The sequence below is a fragment of the Erpetoichthys calabaricus genome, chromosome 3, assembly GCF_900747795.2.
Source record: "Erpetoichthys calabaricus chromosome 3, fErpCal1.3, whole genome shotgun sequence".
Taxonomy (NCBI): domain Eukaryota; kingdom Metazoa; phylum Chordata; class Cladistia; order Polypteriformes; family Polypteridae; genus Erpetoichthys; species Erpetoichthys calabaricus.
Window position 1 is genome coordinate 165,053,393 of NC_041396.2, and position 19,657 is coordinate 165,073,049.

Below are 19,657 nucleotides of genomic sequence, written 5' to 3' on the forward strand. Positions count from 1 at the left end.
ATCCACAATTGAATTTTAGTGTACCACGACACTCTGACCAACTCCCTTGCCTTTGATTGACTAATATGTTGTCATTTAAAAGTAACAACAAAAGACAAGAAAGAGCAAGACTGTGATGGTTCGGGTTAGCTCCACACTGCCGGTCCCTTCCATGAGCCTCTTGAACCGCCTGTAACATAACCAAGGGATGAGGCAGGCAAATGAGGACACATAATCATAGCAAGGGGTAGGTATATAAAGTGCTCAAGTGCTTTTATTAAAACAATCAAACAAAACAATGTCCAAATACATAGTGGAGTGCTTCCATCCATAATCTTTATACATAATACGCTACCGTGGCTGCCCATTTGTCTGTCCAGGATTTTAAATCACCTGTAACTCGCAAACCATTTGAAGTATTGACTTGAAATTTGGAACACATAATTCTATGTGATGGCTACTATCCGCTTTTGGGGTGATGATTGACCTCCAAGTCTATTCCTCTTTTTATTTTTATTTTATTGAAGAATACATTTTTGGCAGCGGCTGTGCGGCGCATGCGTATGGGAGCCGTTCTCATCACTACAACCTTCGCCGTCACTTTACCTACCATATCTTAAATCATTCTTGAGGCAGATTGAAGACTTAAGTGCCAGCTTAAGTGAAAAATGAAAGAAAACATACTAAGTAATTGCAATACAAACACTGACTTAAATCAGTTTTAACGCAAAAAGATGGCGATGAAACAAGAGAAGAAGTGGGCCGCTAGGGTGGAGAAGAGAACAGCTGCTCAGCCAGCAGCAAGTGTGTCAACCTCTGAGCAAACAAATTCTAAACACACAGAGAAAGAGTATGAAAACTATGAATGCTCAAGTCAAATGTATAACGTGCAGTGCACTGTTACTGGTAAATAAATAATCCCATTAAAAAAAAACGAATTGGTTGTGGAGTTAATATCCATCGAATAAATATTCCATTAAAATGAGGTTAAAATTTCACAGGCAGGAATCTGTCCTTTAAAATTAAGTCCCTGTTGTTTCTCTTTATCCTGGCGTCTCCTCCCCTTATTCTGATAGACCTTGCAAGAGAAGATGATACCCAACCGATGGTCACAGCCATCCTTCTTAACTGGTCAGAGTCCCTGTGGTTCCATGGCTCACCAGCAGGGATCCCCATCTGAGCCCAGGCTTGGGACCTTGCTATCCATGGGTCTCAACAATGTTCCCAATCCAAGCCTTCCAGGGTTTACACAGCGAGTCACACAACTCCCGGTTGCTCCAGATCCCTAAATTGCTCAGTGGGAGTGATCCACCACAGCAGCCCTGAGCATCAGCCTCACGCTCTCATGGGCCGTCTTTCCCAGCTGCCCGCTTTCCCCTCTCTCTTTCTTATTCTTTTCATTCTCTCTCTTTTTTTTTTTTTTTTTTTTTTTTTTAATTCTCCCTTCTGTCCCATGCAGGCTCTTTTATCCTCTGCTGCCTAAGTGGTTGCAGGTGCAAGGAGCCGCTCTCTCCATGGTATCATTGAGGTGCCTAACTGATCCGCCCGCCTCCGCATGTGTATGCGATGTGTATGTGTCAGTCAGCTCCTCAGTTAACCATGGAATAAAATAACCATGGAATAAAACACACTCATGTGCACCTGTGCCCAATTGGCACCTGAACCTTCTTGCGGCATGATTATTTATTTAAAATTGGCCACCTACTTCTGAGTAACAGTGTATATCCAACCTTCAAGCACTGGGACACTGTACATAGTTCAACATATTATTTCTTTTCACTCATTTTTTTCTGTGCGATGCTTAAAACATTCAATTCATTGTATGTCCCACATAAATGTCCAGCCTGTAAAAGTCAATATTGTATGTAATAGGTTAAAGTAAAATCATGATTCAAATTTATATTGCTTTTAATCTACACCCTCCAGAAATTTGTGATGGTACACAACATTACAGATCATAGCAATACAATCAAATTTGACTGAAGCTACCTTTTTTTACAGGATGTGCTACGTGGTGAAATAAGATATTTCCCTCTAGTGACCTGTTTAAATTTAAAACAATAGTTTCCTTTAAAATTTTATCTTCCAATGACCATCAAAAAAAAAGCCACTAGCAAAGAAAGAATTGATCTACACCATGAATGTGTTACTCCTGAGCAATTGTATGTAGTATGTTCAACTTACAGTAAACTAATAATAAGTCTATGTTGATATACAGCTGACACTTCAGTTACCTGGTATGTGTATCTTAAGAATACACTGCATTGACCAAAGCACTACTTACTTTAAACGGATTCAATGTCTACTATCTGGAATCATTTTTCATTTTTAATTTGAAAGTTTCCATACATTTGTTTTATTTTAATATTTTATTAATGAGCCACATCACAGCCATTTTGAATCACTTTTTTATTGCAGTAGTTTTCATTGCCATTTTTTGTTTCCAGTCATGACCACGACCATATTGTTTATGCTGATGGCACAAGTCATACGATTGATATGATGTGTGATGCCTTTACACCATCTGTGCAAAAGATAGTGATTTACAGTTATTTGTTTCCAACCTTTTTGTGAATTAAAATTGTCAAAAAAAGGTCTTGTGATAGTTATGGACTGCATCTTTGTTAAAATGTGTCTCAGTAGTGACGGTGCAGCAGCATTAATTGAAGCAGCACCTTCGAATTACAATTTTGTTATTTCAGTATGGCATGGTAAAAAAAGGCAGTGGCTTAACGAGGAAATTCTTGAGCCAATGAAAATACCAGAACTGGTATCTCTGCAGTTTAATGTCTTTTGAGTACTTTGCCGTAGTTATTCAAGGAGTGATGCAATCTCTTGTATTGACCATTTAGAGACCCCTTAAATATAATGCATCCTTTATGGATGATTTCTCATACTTAGTATCCAGAGTAATAACTAATTACGACAGGTTCCTAATTGTAGGGGATTTAAATTTTCATGTGCATATTCAGGTCAAGAAAAATAATCTCACCTCCTCTGTCTTTGACAACTTTAAACCTATTTCTAACCTGCTTTTTTAAGTAAAATTCAAAAAAAGCATTTTTTCCATCAGTTAAATAACTTTAAACAAACACTATTCTTGACAGGTTTCAGTCAGGTTTTAGAACAAATCATAATACAGAAGATGCACTGTTAAAAGTAGTAAATGACTTGCGGCTTAATGCAGACACCGGTCACATATCTGTTCTTGTTCTATTAGACCTGAGCGCAGCATTTGACACCATAGATCACAGTATTCTTATAAATCATCTTAGCCAAAGGGTGGGCCTCTCTGGTAGTGTCTTAAATTGGTTTCAGTCTAATTTAACAAGTCAAAAATGAAATTACTGGTTAGCTGTGGTGATTGTAGTTCAGAGGTCTATGATATTTTATATGACATACCACAAGAATCCATTCTGGGCCCGCTATTATTTTCAAGCTACATGCTCCCCTTAGGCTGGATTATCTCAAAACACAAGATGAACTACCACAGCTATGCGGGGGACATGTAGCTTTTCTTATCTATAACACCTGATGACCCTGATGATTTGGACTCTCTGATCCAATGTCTTCCTTTTATTTCTAAATAGATGAGTGGTAATTACCTCAAGCTCAAAAAGTCATTAATAATAATGGATGGTCTTTTGGCCTGTAACCCCTACAGATTGTTTTTTTCTCCAGTTTAACTGGAGTTTTTTTACATTTCTTTTCTGCCTACACAGGCAACTAACCTCATCATCAGACTGCCATTTAGAAACTTAAAAAAACAAGTCTATATTTAAGGACTCTATATTAAGTAAGTGTGCAAAAGTTATCTTTTGCAGAATATTATTCATTATTACTCTTATCTAAGTTTTCTTTGCATGTACATAGTTTGAAATGTTGGAAAACAATTAAACTACATCCTTTGTATGAAAATGTGCTACAGAAATAATTGTTGCTGTTATAACTGCTAAGACTTGATCTTTTTGAGTTTTAACTTTTGGATAATGTTATGGCTTTGATTGCCGACATTCCTTTTCGACTTTTTGGCTGAAGTCCTTTGCCTATATTTGTGACAATTCTTTTGTCTTGCCCCTAAAAACTTGATTCCATCATTTCCTGATCCATTCAGCTCCTTAATCTCTATGTTTACGTGCCTAGATTCCTTCTTAGACAAAACAGAACTAAACAGTCCTGTTTGTGTAAACACAACACTCTGTTTCAGCGTAGGTGAGCACAACAATATTGGATTTGCGTGTTTTAATCACTTCTGTACACTGTCATTGTAGACAGTTGGACCCCATTTTTTCAATTGATTGCTCTCATTAATGTGTAAATTACAGGACAGCAATATATATATATTTTTTTTTACTTAGCATGAGTTATTATGGGTGAGTCCTGTAATGAATTATCATCCTGTTTAGGGTTGGCTCCTGATTTGTGAGCTGAAATAAGCACAGTGATGAACTGGTTAGGAAAGTGATGGATATGTGGATAAATTTCCTTCTTACATGAAAACCTTCAGATTTATTTAAACTGATGCTAACAGTAGTAAATATAGTTTAACTACAAAATTCTCTTTGGCCACAATACATTGATAAAGTTGGTAATAAGCAAATCAGTATAGTTTATTATCATCTATGAATGTAGCAAAATGGTTTTTCTTAGCATTGTATCTACATCATTTATATAGAATTAAAAAAACAATATCCATAACATTTAGAATAATATCTTTTCCATTGGTTTTATAACAGATATCAATATTGTGTAAATAATAAAAGCTGAGATGCAGTAGGTTTTTATTATTCCCAGCATCCATTCCTTTGGAACTTCTCCAACTCATGAAGTGACCTCCAAAAATATTCAAATGATTTATAATAGTTTTCAGTAACATCTTTAAAAATAACTATAATGACTAACTAATTTATTTGTTTTTCAATGGCCTCTAAATAATTTATTTATTGTTACTTGTGCTTACTGATAGAAATATAAAAATAGGCTTTTAGTACAATTTCTAATTTCTTGTGGCAATTCCGTTTTATCTACATAATTCATTTTAATTCCTAAATAAAATAAATTCCTGCTAAGATAGAGAAAGGCAAACATCTTTAACATCCCATTTTAGCTCTTTCCATCTCTAAGATTTTTTAACGGTTTGTTTCATGTACCCATAACCTTAATATCTGTTCTTTTAAATATAAATTATTTTATCCACAATATCTTTCGTATGGTATATTTGTTCCTTATTTTCTCACTTGGTCTCTCATTGTGAAAGTCTGTTAGCTAGAGCTTATGTTCCTTTTCTATTAATATTTCTATTAATCAATTTTATGATGTTCTGTTTCATAAAGTGCTTGTCACGCAATACCATCTAAAGTGGCTGTTTTCATCAAGAATAAACCGTTTTTCCTGGTACTGCTATTTGGTCTTCCAATATACCAGAAACATTTTGAGGAATGTCATGGCAATGAAATAAGAACCTGCTCCCTGTTTCTTCCCCCATCTCCACAAATGTTGATGAAACCTTTGAAATTTCCTATACCTGCATGGAAGGTTCACAAAATGTGATTTGATCACCTTCAAAGTCATAATAATAGATAGATTGGTCATACAGCATGGCAATAACCTCCGACACAAGAGCAAGTCAGAGACAGAGTGGCTTAACCAGAAGGAATTCTTCCGACTTCAGACCTGAATCCTCTAACGTAATCTGAAGCAGGTTGTTAATGTAAGTCATTCTTAAAATGTAACTTAAAAGGAAACAGTTGTGTAAAGAGGAATGAGTCAAAGTGCTACCTTAATGTTTTGCAGGTCTGAGCATGGGTTTCTTGAAACATTTGCTTTATGTTTTTACTCTTAAAGGTGATTCTGTCAGTTACTGAATCTAACAGTTCACAAACCTTTCTGTCCCAGAAATGTGAACAGTATATTCAATAAAGATGCCAAGTTCCATTGGTATGTATTCCATGTAACTAGTCAGGCTGACTTTATCTAAGTAATGATAATAATAGTAAAGGCAGATTATATATTTGGAGCCATTCATACAGTAATGCAGAATATTCCAATGTGTTCACACACCGTTTCTCCCAACCCTTTAAATCCTTTAGGTCTAAACACACAAGTATTGACATCTCATTCACAATAATATGTTTATTATTAATCATTTACTAAAAGTACATAAGACAAATATACAAAAGCAAGAATGTTAATAAATAATCCTGCAAGTCAAGAAAGCAAGCCTTCTTTAAGAGTACGAAAGAAGTGTCATTAAACAGCTGTTGAAATTGCTGCCTGGCATTCAGCAAGTCAGACATTTACCGTGGAGCACTGAAAGGGCTGAGAATTTCATGATGTTATGCAACTCAGTTGTGATATTGTGAATTTCCCCTTGGGATTAATAAAGTATCTATCTATCCATCTTCTATCTAACTCCTTAATACATCTAGCTCCACTGCAATGTCCTTTATTTTAACCAGATTAGGAAGGTACACCAGTAGTTTGAGATTTACCACAGTGGCACAGTATCCATGAATTTACATCCATATCAGGCATGGTTGTGTTCTCCAATGTCTATATTGGGTTTCCTCCTACATTCCTCCAACTCACAATGGCTGTGTGGGTGTGTGTTTGCATGTATGTGCTCTGCAATCAATTGCTGCCCTGTCCAGTTAGTCTCTGCTTTGTGCCCAGCACTACCTGGATGGGCTCCAGCATCCCATGACCCTTAATTGGATTATGAAGTTGTTAAAATGTTAGTATGCAAGTTGTAATGCATGTATATCAGATGGTCACCCTCCAAGTTTCTCTTAGGTATGTAGTTTGACTCTGAACCAAAAGGGGGTGCTGCTCCTAACTTTGTTGTCTTCCTTTTCCCCCACAGTACCAGGAGACTACGCAGCAAGGGCAACTGACTCTGCCCCTTCTGGTCCCTGGGTAATAAGGGCACGACCAACCACACTGAAGGAGGCGTCACTTCATGACCGAACAATCAAAGGGACGGCGTTCCTGTATTACCTAAAAGAGCAGAATTACTTTGTCTCAATCGTGAAGGAGACTATGATTTGTTTTTATTCTGATGCCATTGTGCATTTGTTTTCTTTAATATTATTTGAAGTAAACAGGGACAGCCGGACTGGTGCCCCAACATTTATTTTGTCACGCCCAGTCTTTCCCTTGTACATCATCAATGTCTCAGTATTACACATAGCAACTTTTCTGGAAGAAACAGCACCATAAATCTTTAGAACAGTGTATTGGGAATTAAAATATTCTCAGATATTAAAATATACACAGGAGAAATGAAGTGAGTTAAAGGATGGTACAAAACTTTGTTTTCTGAAACATTGCCTTGTTAATGTCCTTTTCCTGTTTCATTTTGCTGTGTATTGTAATATCCATCATTAAGATAATTACATACTTTAGTGCCATTTAAGATATTTAAAAGAAAGAGACAGCTTTCTGAAAGGACCCTTCTTGCAAAATTGAAACAGCTTGTTATGTTAAAACAGCTTGTTACTTGGTTACTAATATTTAAACTTTGTCTGCTAATGCTTTTGAGTTTGCTTAAGAATTATGTGAATTGTTGATTAGTTTAAAGTTTAAACGCTTTGCCTTAATGTTTTTGCTGCTATCAATAATTCAGAACTGATATCATGATACATGTACAGTATGGTTTCATAAGCTGTTACTAAGATCCCCCTATTCAGAAAAACTTTCCAGTGATCAGTCTTCCTCAGCATTCCATTTGGAATATGCCGATTGCTACATACTGCATGGTTTTTCAATGACCCGCTATGTATATGTTATAAGTGAGATTTAATGACTCACACTTTATGATTCACTATTTCTTTTCTAATGTTTACTCCTTCATTGATCATTTCTTAGAAACTCAGTTTACAGCTGTAGTTAAGTGGAACTGACAGTCCCATCAATCCAGCAGTATACCAATGAAAACAACAGGGTCAAACTGTAAATGCATATTTTTCTGCAGTTTATACTAAAAAATAAACAGAATCAAGTGTCATTGAGGGCTTTTTGGTATTAAAAACATACATACTGTGAGCTTTCACGCACTCTTATGTACGTGGTAGATAAACCCCCCTGAATTAGTAATTGATGACACTGTTTTTCCTTTCACATGCTGTAGATGTTAGGTGAATTGTATGATTGTAATCTAGGCCTAGTTTTTGTCAAATTTTCAACTCCAAACACAAATATTAACCATTTCCTGTTAAACAGACTTTAATTTTGATGTATCTATCTATCTATCTATTACAATTTAACCTGCACTTCTTCACATAGTTTATCATTCATTTAAAGTGTCCTAGTATTCAATAAATGCTACTATATTATATACTGTATATATATATATCCATTAACACACAAGTCATCTGGGATGCCGCACATGGTCTTGTTCTCTCACTTGCAGAGCACAACCAGATACTCTTGAACGCAGGCGACGGTGTCTCAGTGTGTCAGGTGGGAAGCTGCTTACCAGCCAATGAAGTTCTGCAGTATCATGATTGCATATGTATAAGGTTGATAGCATGCTTCATATATGGGAGTTTTAGGATGGCATTCAAGGCCTATTCACTTGTGTTCATTTACAAGGTGATTGTGATTTACAGACAGTAAATTGTGTATAAATTTTCCAACACCATGTTTTATAAATCTTTTTTTTTTCATGTTTTTTTGGCATGCACATATTTTCACACTCAAATCCACACAAAGTTTTTAAAAAGAGGTCCCTGGTCTGGATGGTGACAGAGCCCACAGTTGCAATGCACTTGCAGCTGGGCCTATAGTATGACTTCACCCAGGATTGACTGCTACTGGGCTTCACTTATTCTATTAGAGGACGTCTTCTCTTTCCTCCATTTCCCCAGACAGCATGACAGAGCAACAAGACAAGTGAATGGAGTAGGCAATAAAATTTTATTCTGTCATTATACTCTTTTAAATTCTTATATAAATTTTAAATGTGCCAGAAAGTGAAAGCAAATAAAAGTAAATGAGTGTGGCAAATTCAATGATAAAGCCTGCCTACTTCAGAAGCAGTCACAGACGACCAAATGTGTGCGGTGTTGAGTCTCTCAAGTTTCCACTGCTGCATGGCAGTGTTCTTTCTGCTTCAAACTAACTTATTAGAGCTTCTCAGGGCCAAGGTGAACACCACTAGCCCCTTTCTGTCTAACGTCCTTTCAACAGACCATATCAGCACATGTTCATGTTTGGACCTTTCCCTGTATCCCACTTCTCTTCAAAAGGTGTTTGTCTGCTCTTCTGACCGCAGAAGAATCCCCTCTCTGCAAAACGGCCTGCTGCCTCTTCTAACACTTCCTCTTCCTGTGCACATTTTTCCTTATGCTCTCTGAGCTATTTAAACTGTTATATTCCTTCTATTTAAGAATAAATGATCTAGCCACTCCACCATAAACGCCTGATTGATGGAGTGCTGCGGTGATGGTTGTCCTTTTGATTGGTTCTTCCATCTCAGCAGAGGACTTCTGAAGCACTGCAATAGTAACCATTTAGGTTTTTGGTCACCTCCCTGACCAATGCCCTTCTTGCCCAGTTATTCAGTTTGACCAGACAGCAAACTCAAAGAAGAGTCCTGGTGGCTCCAGTCCTTTACCATTTAACAATTGTTTGATTCCACTGTACTCCTGGAAACACTTAAAACTTTAGAAATGGTTTCATACCCTTGTCATGATCTATGCCTTATCACAATGTCATCATGGAGATTTGCAGAGAGTTCCTTGGACTTCATAGCTTGGTTTTTGTTCTGCCATGGAATGGGAATTGTGGGACCTTATATTCACAGATGGGTGTCTTTCTAAACAATGTCCAGTCAATTCAAATTGCCACAGATGGACTCCAGTCAAAGTTCTAGAAACATTCCAAGGATAATTAAAGTAAACAGGAAGTACCTGACCACAATATGGTGCGCAACAACAAAGTGTCTAATATTTATATAAATGAGAGATTTAAGCATTTGATAATTCATATATTTGTAAACATTTTATAAAACATGTTTTCACTTTGTAATTATTGGTTACTGAGTATACATTGATAGGCAAAAATGGTATATTTATATATTTAAAATTAAATCTACAACACAATAAAGTATGCAGAAAATAAAGAGATTTGAATACTTTCTAAATCCACTGTGTATATACAACATAAAATCATAATTTGTTCATCAGTTTGTCCCCCCCCCCCCAATGTAAAAATGGCTAATTCGATTTTCACAAAATTTTGCAAGTGCATTACTGTTGCCTATATGGTATATTGGGAGAGGAATTGTAATGGTGGGTGCAACATAAAAAAAACAGTGTTGATGACAGGGACTACAACTCCCATCAGGCAGCAGGAGAATGTTGGGGGATGATGGGAGAAAAACAAGGTTTTTGCAAAAGGTTTTTTACTAGCTAAAGCAGAATATCATCGAAGACCACAGGTACAGCCTTTTTTTCCTCAATTAATTTAAACTAACTTTAACACTCCAAAACAACCTTTTTAGAGAGTTTCTTGGTATTTAGCTCACATGCAAAACAAAGTTTAGCAACAATATTTTGAAACTCTGAAATCAACTGATAACTTTTTTTTTTTTTTTTAAATCAATGCTAAACCTTACATCTTTGAAAAAGCCAATGCAGTCATACACCTACATATTCTTACTTAGTGCAACAGAAATAAGCCACAATTGAATATAATAAAAACACAATTTGTAGTGTATGCCAAGTCACTGTTCAGAATATGACCAAAAGAGAATGACAGATGTTGGTGAAAGTAACTTTTGCTGTTTCTTGACAGTAAACATTTATTTAATTCCGTTTATTTCAGGCTTTGATGCTAATTGTAGCAATTTTAAATAAATGTTTAACAAATCAACACTGAATACTTTTTATAACATTATCAAATACCACAACTAGTGCTCTTTCCTGTAATAATACTGATACCTGTAGTAATGCATTTGAACCTCGATCACCCTAGCCATACCTACTCTAGATTTTTTTGTCATGGATTCAGTTATTAAATAAGTTTATATATATGACAAACTGTGTAATTGTAGTTCCCTTGGTATTAAATGACTTTGGTTCTATTTCAGCTTGTCATTCTTTCCTTTGCTCAACTTAACTTAATCTAATAACTCTTCCTCTTCCTGGAGTTCAAATATACATGGGATGGGATGAAATGAAATGAAATGAAAAAGACTACAGGCTTCTTTTTCTGGCTCAGGATCAAAGTATACCATTAAAAAGAACAGTATCCATCTACCTTCTCAATACATATGAAATAATTCAAATACATGAAATATAAAGGTTTGCATTTATTCTAGGATATAAAAAAGTAAGAATGCAAATTCCAAACAAAAGATGACAATATGCCAAACATTATCTGCTCCAGTAGACCTAGCTCTTACAGGTCTGAACCAGTTTCCTACCACATGGAGTGACACAGCCAGTGTCCCGCCTCTGAAGCATTGCACGAAAATACTTCCTCTCTTACCTTCATATTCAATCTCTATCTTTTCAGGGGATTCTGACTTATAGTAGCTTCATACTCTATCCCAAAAATTATTTTCAGGTAATGTTCCAGAATCAGATGTATAATAAACTGTAAAGTCAGGTGATATTAACCCCTTAAACTTAGGCACCAGTATGATGTGGCTAAGTTTTTTTCTTCTCTCAAAGATGGCTAATTTGCTGCATCATAGTAACACCTATCACCACCCACAGTATTTCTGCACATCCTGATTCAGTTGCATACAATTTGACAGACAAACTATTATCTGTTAAGTGATAGGGGTTTTTCATCTTTCAGATGATGCCACATTCAATTTACTATGTTTTCCACATTCATTTTTTTGTAAAGATGGTGGTGCAATTTGGATACATAGTATAAAGTTAACACCAACTAATATATATTCTGACAGAGTGAGATCAGCCCTTCAAAATGATACACAACAAACAAAACCCATAGGTTTTCAATAATGGATATGTATGCCATTAATATTAATTTGAAAACAGTAAAAGCAGAGAAAAATAATCATGTTTTTGTGCTGCTTCAAAACAGTAAAACTTGACATGTGGATATTTTATAAAAGTTTTTGGATGTTCCTGACACATTGACTATGCCAAGCTTATTCCAACATCTATGGAAATAATAATAACATTCAAAGTGCATTTGTTGGTGAAAACATTATGGAATTTTGCATCTTATTCTGATGTAACAAATGTGTACTACTTAACTAATTCTCAGTCTGTAAAAATTCTGAAAGAGAAATGCCTGACCTTGATTTTAAGAGGTAGAACATTAATATTGAATGCAGGATGATTATGTTATAGCCAGTTAAATGTAGCAGAAAACAACAAAAAATGAGTCTAAGTTTAAAGGGTTAAACTAGTTTATCATCTGGTGGGCCCCAAGTCTATAAGGTCTTGTCACCCTTATTTCAAAGAGAGTGGCCTGGACTTTCAATTCAGATGCTAAAAAATAAGAGGGTCAAAATCAAAACTCAAAGTCACAAAAGGGGAAAAAAAAGTATTAATTTATCCTCTTCTTGTAATCTTAAAACTTAAATTCACTGAGAAAAAAAGCCTTTTGTTAGAACCCTCCTCGGTGACTAAATGTAAAGAAGCTTTTGACTTTATGAGCACAAGAAGGTCCACAGACTGTCTGTCTCTCTCCTGAATTTCTCTCCAGTTTTCGGAATGAATTTTAAATCATTCCGAATGCTTAATACTGCACAAAAATGTAAATTAAATTGCCCTTACTCACACTTATTCTAAAACAGATTAATGAGCTCTAATTTAAAAGGTCCCTCCATATTTTGTTAATAAAATTCATACACCCCAATCAGACTGTCTATTTGGTGGGGTCTCTTTTATATTACTGATACAGCCAGATGTTTACCTTGTACCACTGCCCCTCTTTCACTTGACCCAGTGAGGGCTTCTGACCATATCAGTTAGGTTATTCTGTCGCACATTCCAATAAAGTTTAATGTTCAGTTTGTTAGAAGGCTCAAGATCCTTTATTCTGCCCACTTAGTAGTTTTATTATTCATGTGAAGATTTCACGACTATTTCGCATTTACAGCGGTACAAGACATGGCTGTCACTTTTACATTCAAATCTTTCTCTTGGGCTTTTTTCTAATGTCTCCTGCAAATTATACATGATCATCCCATTAATGTATGTGACACCCACTGCAAAATGGCTTTGTGTGGTGATTAGGGCTGGTTATTGGCAGAAGACTTCATAATGTGATTGCTATGCGTATCATGATAAAGTATAATGCACAACCACATGACACAGAATAACATACCTGACATACACAAAAACTTACAAATGTTTATTGTATATACGTATATGAAGTTATACATTATGAACTTTATACATTAAATTTAGTGTCACTTTAATGGAAAGAAAATAATAAAATCAGTATAGAATGCAATTAAATATTTAGAATCACGTTTATGATATTGCGACTTTAGGTACTTTGTTCAGTGCTCATTTTTGCCATGTGGCATTGAATGTGAATGTGATCAATGCTGTAATATATTTGGTGAGCACAGTGCCCTTTTTGGTTATAAACACTGGACTTACTGGCCAGAATAGCATTTTGGATTTTATTATACAGCTGTAATGCAAAACATTGCGGAATTTATCCACCCATTACCAAAATTGTTCCATTTGGAACATTTTGCATAATAAAGCAAGGAACTGCATACTCATTTTTCTATTTGTGTTTTTCTTGGCTGTTCTTATTTTCTGATGTTGCTAGAAGTTGCAGGTGCAAGGGAAAAGAAAAAAGTGCTTGAAACTTTTTGTCTGTTATGTGCTGATTTATTTTGTACCAGCAAACTTTATATTATGAAATGAGATCACAATTAAAGGTATTATTTTTTCTGTGATGACAGTTTACATATAAGAAATCTTATTCTGTAAATCAAATGTTTAGGCAAGACTTTTAATGATCAACTATTTTGGGACCTTTAAATGTTATTTAATGGGAGAGGGGCATTGCTAGAATGCACCTTTTATCCGAGTACTCATTGGTAGCCACCACCTATTGGTGTAAATAAATGATGTCCATGGATTTCATTTATAGCGATGACCCAAGACATTTTTTTTTTTATTTATGAAGTATTTTCCACAACACAGGTAATGCATATGGCACATCTGTAATGCAGTTTGCATGTTCATTTTGGTACAGTACTCATTCATTATTTGTAGTCTAAGTGCTGTTGGGGAGAAAGCCAAGTGTTATGGCAGACTTTTTTTTTCCCCTCCCTTCCATCAGCTTGTCGCCGACGATGAGGTCACCAAATGTCGCCACCTAGCCCTGTCCGCTGTTAAATCAACTGCTTGCCACAGACTAATGTGCCGTGATTCAAGGTCTTCAATGATGTTATCAGTCCAGTGTTTTTGTGGTCGACCTCCAAATGTTCTTCCCATTATGTGGCAGTGCATGACTCTTTGTGGTAGTCATCTTCCGTTGTGACAGTTTAAGGTCTCCGTGACCCCTTGAACCCTCAGACCACACATCAGACACCAGGTAAAATCCAAAGATGAATATTTATTATTATATCTAACGTGCACAAAGCAGCTACACTCCACAATACTCATATAATTAATAAACAATAATCCAATCAATAAACAATCCCAGACGCGTTGCCACCCTTCCACCCAGCTCAGCTCAACTTCTGGGATTTCCCATCGTCCTTTTATATTCCCTGACCCGGAAGTGGTTCCAATCCTACAGTCCATGATTCCTGATCACTTCTGGGTCAGATCCTTTTCTTCAACCCGGAAGCACGTCGTTTCTTCTGGTCATGTGATCATGACACACTTCCGTGTTATAGGGCACGTAGCACTCTGTAAGCCTCCCTACAGCGGCTCCTGGTGGTCCCCATGGTATCCAGCAGGGTTGTTTATAAAAACGACACCGTCCATAATGCCCTGGTGGAATTTGGGGACCTTCCATGCTGCTGGGAGGACTCTATCTAGCGGCCTGGAGGTGTGGACCGGAATATTCGGCCAGCCATCCCTCACACCGTCCATTCTGTTGGCATGTCCAAACCACAGAAGTCATTGCTTGGAAATTTGTTCACTTAGTGTTTGTTCCTGCTGTAGTCTGTTTCTTATTCGGTACATTCTAGTTACTTCAGGAAGCCTCCGTAGCTAGCTCATTTCTGTGACTTCTATTCTTCTTTCATCTTCCTTTTGTAGGCACCAGCATTCTGATCTGAACAACAAAACTGGAATAACCAATGTTTCATACATCGTTACTTTTGTACTAATTGCTATATTCTTGGATTTCCACAATTTGTTCAGTTTTCCAAATACTAGAGAAGCTAGTCTGATTCTTCTCTTGATATCCAATGTACAACTTCCCTCTTGGGATATCAGGCCTCCCAGGTAGACAGTAGTCAGACTATAGTAGAAATACTATATCCTGCAGAGACCTTGGAGGATGCATTTGTCTCTAGAAAAAAATCAACTTGCTTGCATATAAATTCTGTACAGTTCTCATCAGCTAAGGACGGGAGTTAAGACGCCAGCTACGAGATGAGTGTGTAGGACAGTGGTTTAAGCTCCATGATCAGAGTGGTATGGTCAGACATACTGTAACAACAGCGTCATACTTACAAGATTTGATAATGGGCTAAAAATTATTGCCTAGATAGATAGATAGATAGATAGATAGATAGATAGATAGATAGATACTTTATTAATCCCAATGGGAAATTCACATTCTCCAGCAGCATACTGATACAATAAACAATATTAAATTAAAGATTGATAATAATGCAGGTAAAAAACACACAATAACTTTGTATAATGTTAAATGTTAACGTTTACCCCCCCCAGGTGGAAGAGTCGCATAGTTTGGGGGAGGAACGATCTCCTCAATCTGTCAGTGGAGCAGGACAGTGACAGCAGTCTGTTGCTGAAGCTGCTCTTCTGTCTGGAGATGATACTATTTAGTGGATGCAGTGGATTCTCCATAATTGATAGGAGCCTGCTGAGCGCCCGTCGCTCTGCCACAGATGTTAAACTGTCCAGCTCCATGCCAACAATAGAGCCTGCCTTCCTCACCAGTTTGTCCAGGCGTGAGGTGTCTTTCTTCTTAATGCTGCCTCCCCAGCACACCACCGCATAGAAGAAGTCTATGAAGAAATAATCATTTCTTGAGTAACAATGATGCACTGGTGAGGAAGAAGGAATATGCTCTTAGGTTTGGATTTAAAAATCCCCATGGGTCTGATAATTTGTAATACATTACAAAACTGTAATTAATTTTTGTAGTATTAGATGTTATCAAAACTGTAGTTGAAGACCTATCCAGGGGCCTCATGTATAAACGGTGCGTACGCACAGAAATGTTGCGTACGAACCTTTCCACGCTCAAATCGCGATGTATAAAACCTAAACTTGGCGTAAAGCCACGCACATTTCCACGGTAACTCATTCCTTGGCGTACGCAATTTCTCCGCCCGGTTTTGCAGACTGGCGGCACCCAGTGTCAAAGCAGTGCTACTGTTCCTGTGTGATCACTCTCTTTCTTAAATCCACATTCCTGGCGTGGCTTTATAAATACACTGAAATTAACTGCATATTGTTTATTAGTGTAATGCATCTGATTGTAATTAACCTGTAGCAATATAATGGTCCAGGGAATAGCCATAGTATTCCAAATACCATAACTGCTTTAGCGTTGTAACTCTCACTGCATCTTCTTTCAGCTGCTCCCGTTAAGGGTTGCCACAGCAGATCATCTTTTTCCACATTACTCTCACTGCACCACTCAGAGTATTTATATTACTGTATCTGAGTGGGAAATCACAGCAGCAGCTGATTGGAAAGAGAATTATCGGTACACAGCATGAAGCAGATGCTGCCTGAGCCACAGCAAACGCTTTAGTCCCTGTACGGACTTCGCGGTTTAGAAACAGTTTCATCCCAAGAACTCTAAACACTAAATCAGTCCATCAACTGCTCCTTATATAATTGTTTACTTATAAGTACAATCACCTCACTGTAAACTTGCACTACAGTTATAATATTGCACAACCTGCGCCACTTTATAAAGCGCATATTTACATGTGATGACGGTATTCATTTCTAAGACGAAATGCAGCAAAACATGTTGATTATATTATACAGATAAAACTTTAACTTCATTTAAATAATCTGTATTGTTAATACTGCGGTGGGTTGGCACCCTGCCCAGGATTGTTTCCTGCCTTGTGCCCTGTGTTGGCTGGGATTGGCTCCAGCAGGCCCCGTGACCCTGTGTTCGGATTCAGCGGGTTGGAAAATGGATGGATGGATGGATGTATTGTTAATAATTAAACATGTGAGGACACGGTGCCGCAGCGCTAGCTAGTTCAGTAATTGTTCCTGCCTTGCGCTGTATTATTGCTGGTGCTGACGCGACACTGGAAAGATAGACGGATATAATAATTAAACATGTACTACTAAGATATTTCAATGTTCCTTAAAAGTTTTGAAGAATCGAAGTTCTAAGCTTACAGATGGCTTCACGTCTATTACATAGCTTATTGTGTGGCGATTGAGTTTTTGGAGAAAGAAAAGTAAGGACAGGAATTGGAGGTTAGTACGTTTGAAAGAGACAGTACTGCTGTGATAAATTATTTAACTGAAGGTTGCGCATGGCGCAGCAAGCCTCTTGCGTGAGACATGAACAAGCACTGCGCCACCGTGTTCCCATGTTTAATAACATGCTTTCATTCCTATCATCATGAAAAAGATATCACGTATACATCTCAGTATTTTAATTATTCAGAGAGCTGTAATATCAAGAATGTAATGGAGTATGTGTCCTGTCGGAGAAAGAGAAAGCCCGTTTAAAAAGCAGGTAGTGATTCATACACATAGAGCACATAGAAGATCAAATACAGAACAAAGCATTTAACATGCCACTTTAGTTACAATAGGATTTGAGAAACTAGTAAATTAAACGATTTTAAGATGAAGTTTAAGATGTTCTACTTTAATGGCAAAATAAACTACGTGATTAAAGTGGAAATTTCGAGATTAAAGTTGACATTTCGTGCTTTTTTCCCCACTGTGTGCCTTTTTTTTTGTCTGTACCCTAATAAGCTTTCATATGACACTCAGACGGTGGGCTACGACTCGCTTTTTCACGGCGACTTTGATATGTGATTTCTTTTTTATTTCGGGCACTGTGCGACTTTGTGAAGTTGAGCCTTCGAGTTTCTCCGACACACTGTCACTCGATCAGCTTTCTTTTGTTGATTATACCACTGTTTAAACCAACAAATAGTACGTTTTTCCTTTGCCTCCACTTGGTATTCGCTGAAATTCTTATATTTTCTCCCGTGCTTTTCCCATTGTCTTTTCACAGAAGGCTATTTATATCGATTTGCATATTCAAAGAGGCGTAATTCTGGGAGGAGTTGGGGCGGGACAGAAGGCGCGTGCACGTGCGTTACTTTTCACGCAAATCGGGATTTATGTAGTAGAAGAACGTGAAAGTATGCGTGCGCACAGATTCCTGCATCTGGATTTTTCTGTGCGTACGCACAATCCCGCTTTTGTGCTTACGCCATGTTATAGTGTGAGTTCTACGCACGGCGTTATACATGAGGCCCCAGGTCTGGATTTAAAGCACAATTAAAGCCTCTGGCCATTGTAAATTTTATGAGTGTTCACATTAGGAATAGGAAATGCAAATACATTTTGGATGAAATCTTTACCATCCATGTTGAGTGCTCAAATATTTATCAAAATTACTTTAGTATTACATAAATTGACAACACCATACCAGATCGCCCTTCAGGATCAGATATTATGTCTGATACTACAAATGGAATTGTTCTGTGTATTGAGATTCCCACACACCTAGTTTTCTTTGTAGATTTGCAGCCAAAACTGGTCCTTACCTATTAAATGAATCTCCTGTAAAAATACTGTCTTGGTATTTAGACCTTTTTTTGTCTTTAATTCAAGATTGAGAACTTTGACATTCACGCTCACAAAGTTCACGGTTTGGTCATAGAGACATTGCTTCTGAACATTTGCTGACATATTGTAGTCTTAAGATATTACATTGTTACATGATAGCCTTGACCTAGATTTCATATTTTTGCCACATTGTAAACCCTGCAGTCCAAATAACTTAATTCTCTTAAGTTCTGTAAACTTAAATCTTTCTTAAAAGTTCCACTAACTTAAAAATTTAATGTTGTTCTAACTGGCAATATAATTTTGAGTTTTGTAAACTTAATTTATTTGTTACTTAGTATTGGATTAAGTACCTAATACTCAAAATTATAAAGTCACTGTCACTGTGAATTCGAGTTATGACATAAATGTGTCTGCATTATTACGTCTGTTCTATGTGCCTCCACCACTGCTATGTGGGAAAGAAAGACGGAAAAACGCTGAGTAAATATTTATCGGAATAATATATAATATAAACTAAACAAAATAACCATAGTCTTGTTAGTTTGTTGATATGTAGGAGTCCAGTGTGTAAAACTGAATTTATGTGTCTTTATCCAATGACCTTGTCGTTGCAATAGCTCCATGTTATTTCTGTGGTAGAAAAAAAAAAAGACAAAATGAAGAAGTGTGGATGAACAGCCAACAAACTCCGCTAATTTATGGCTATTGCAAATTACTCTGTCATTTTAACG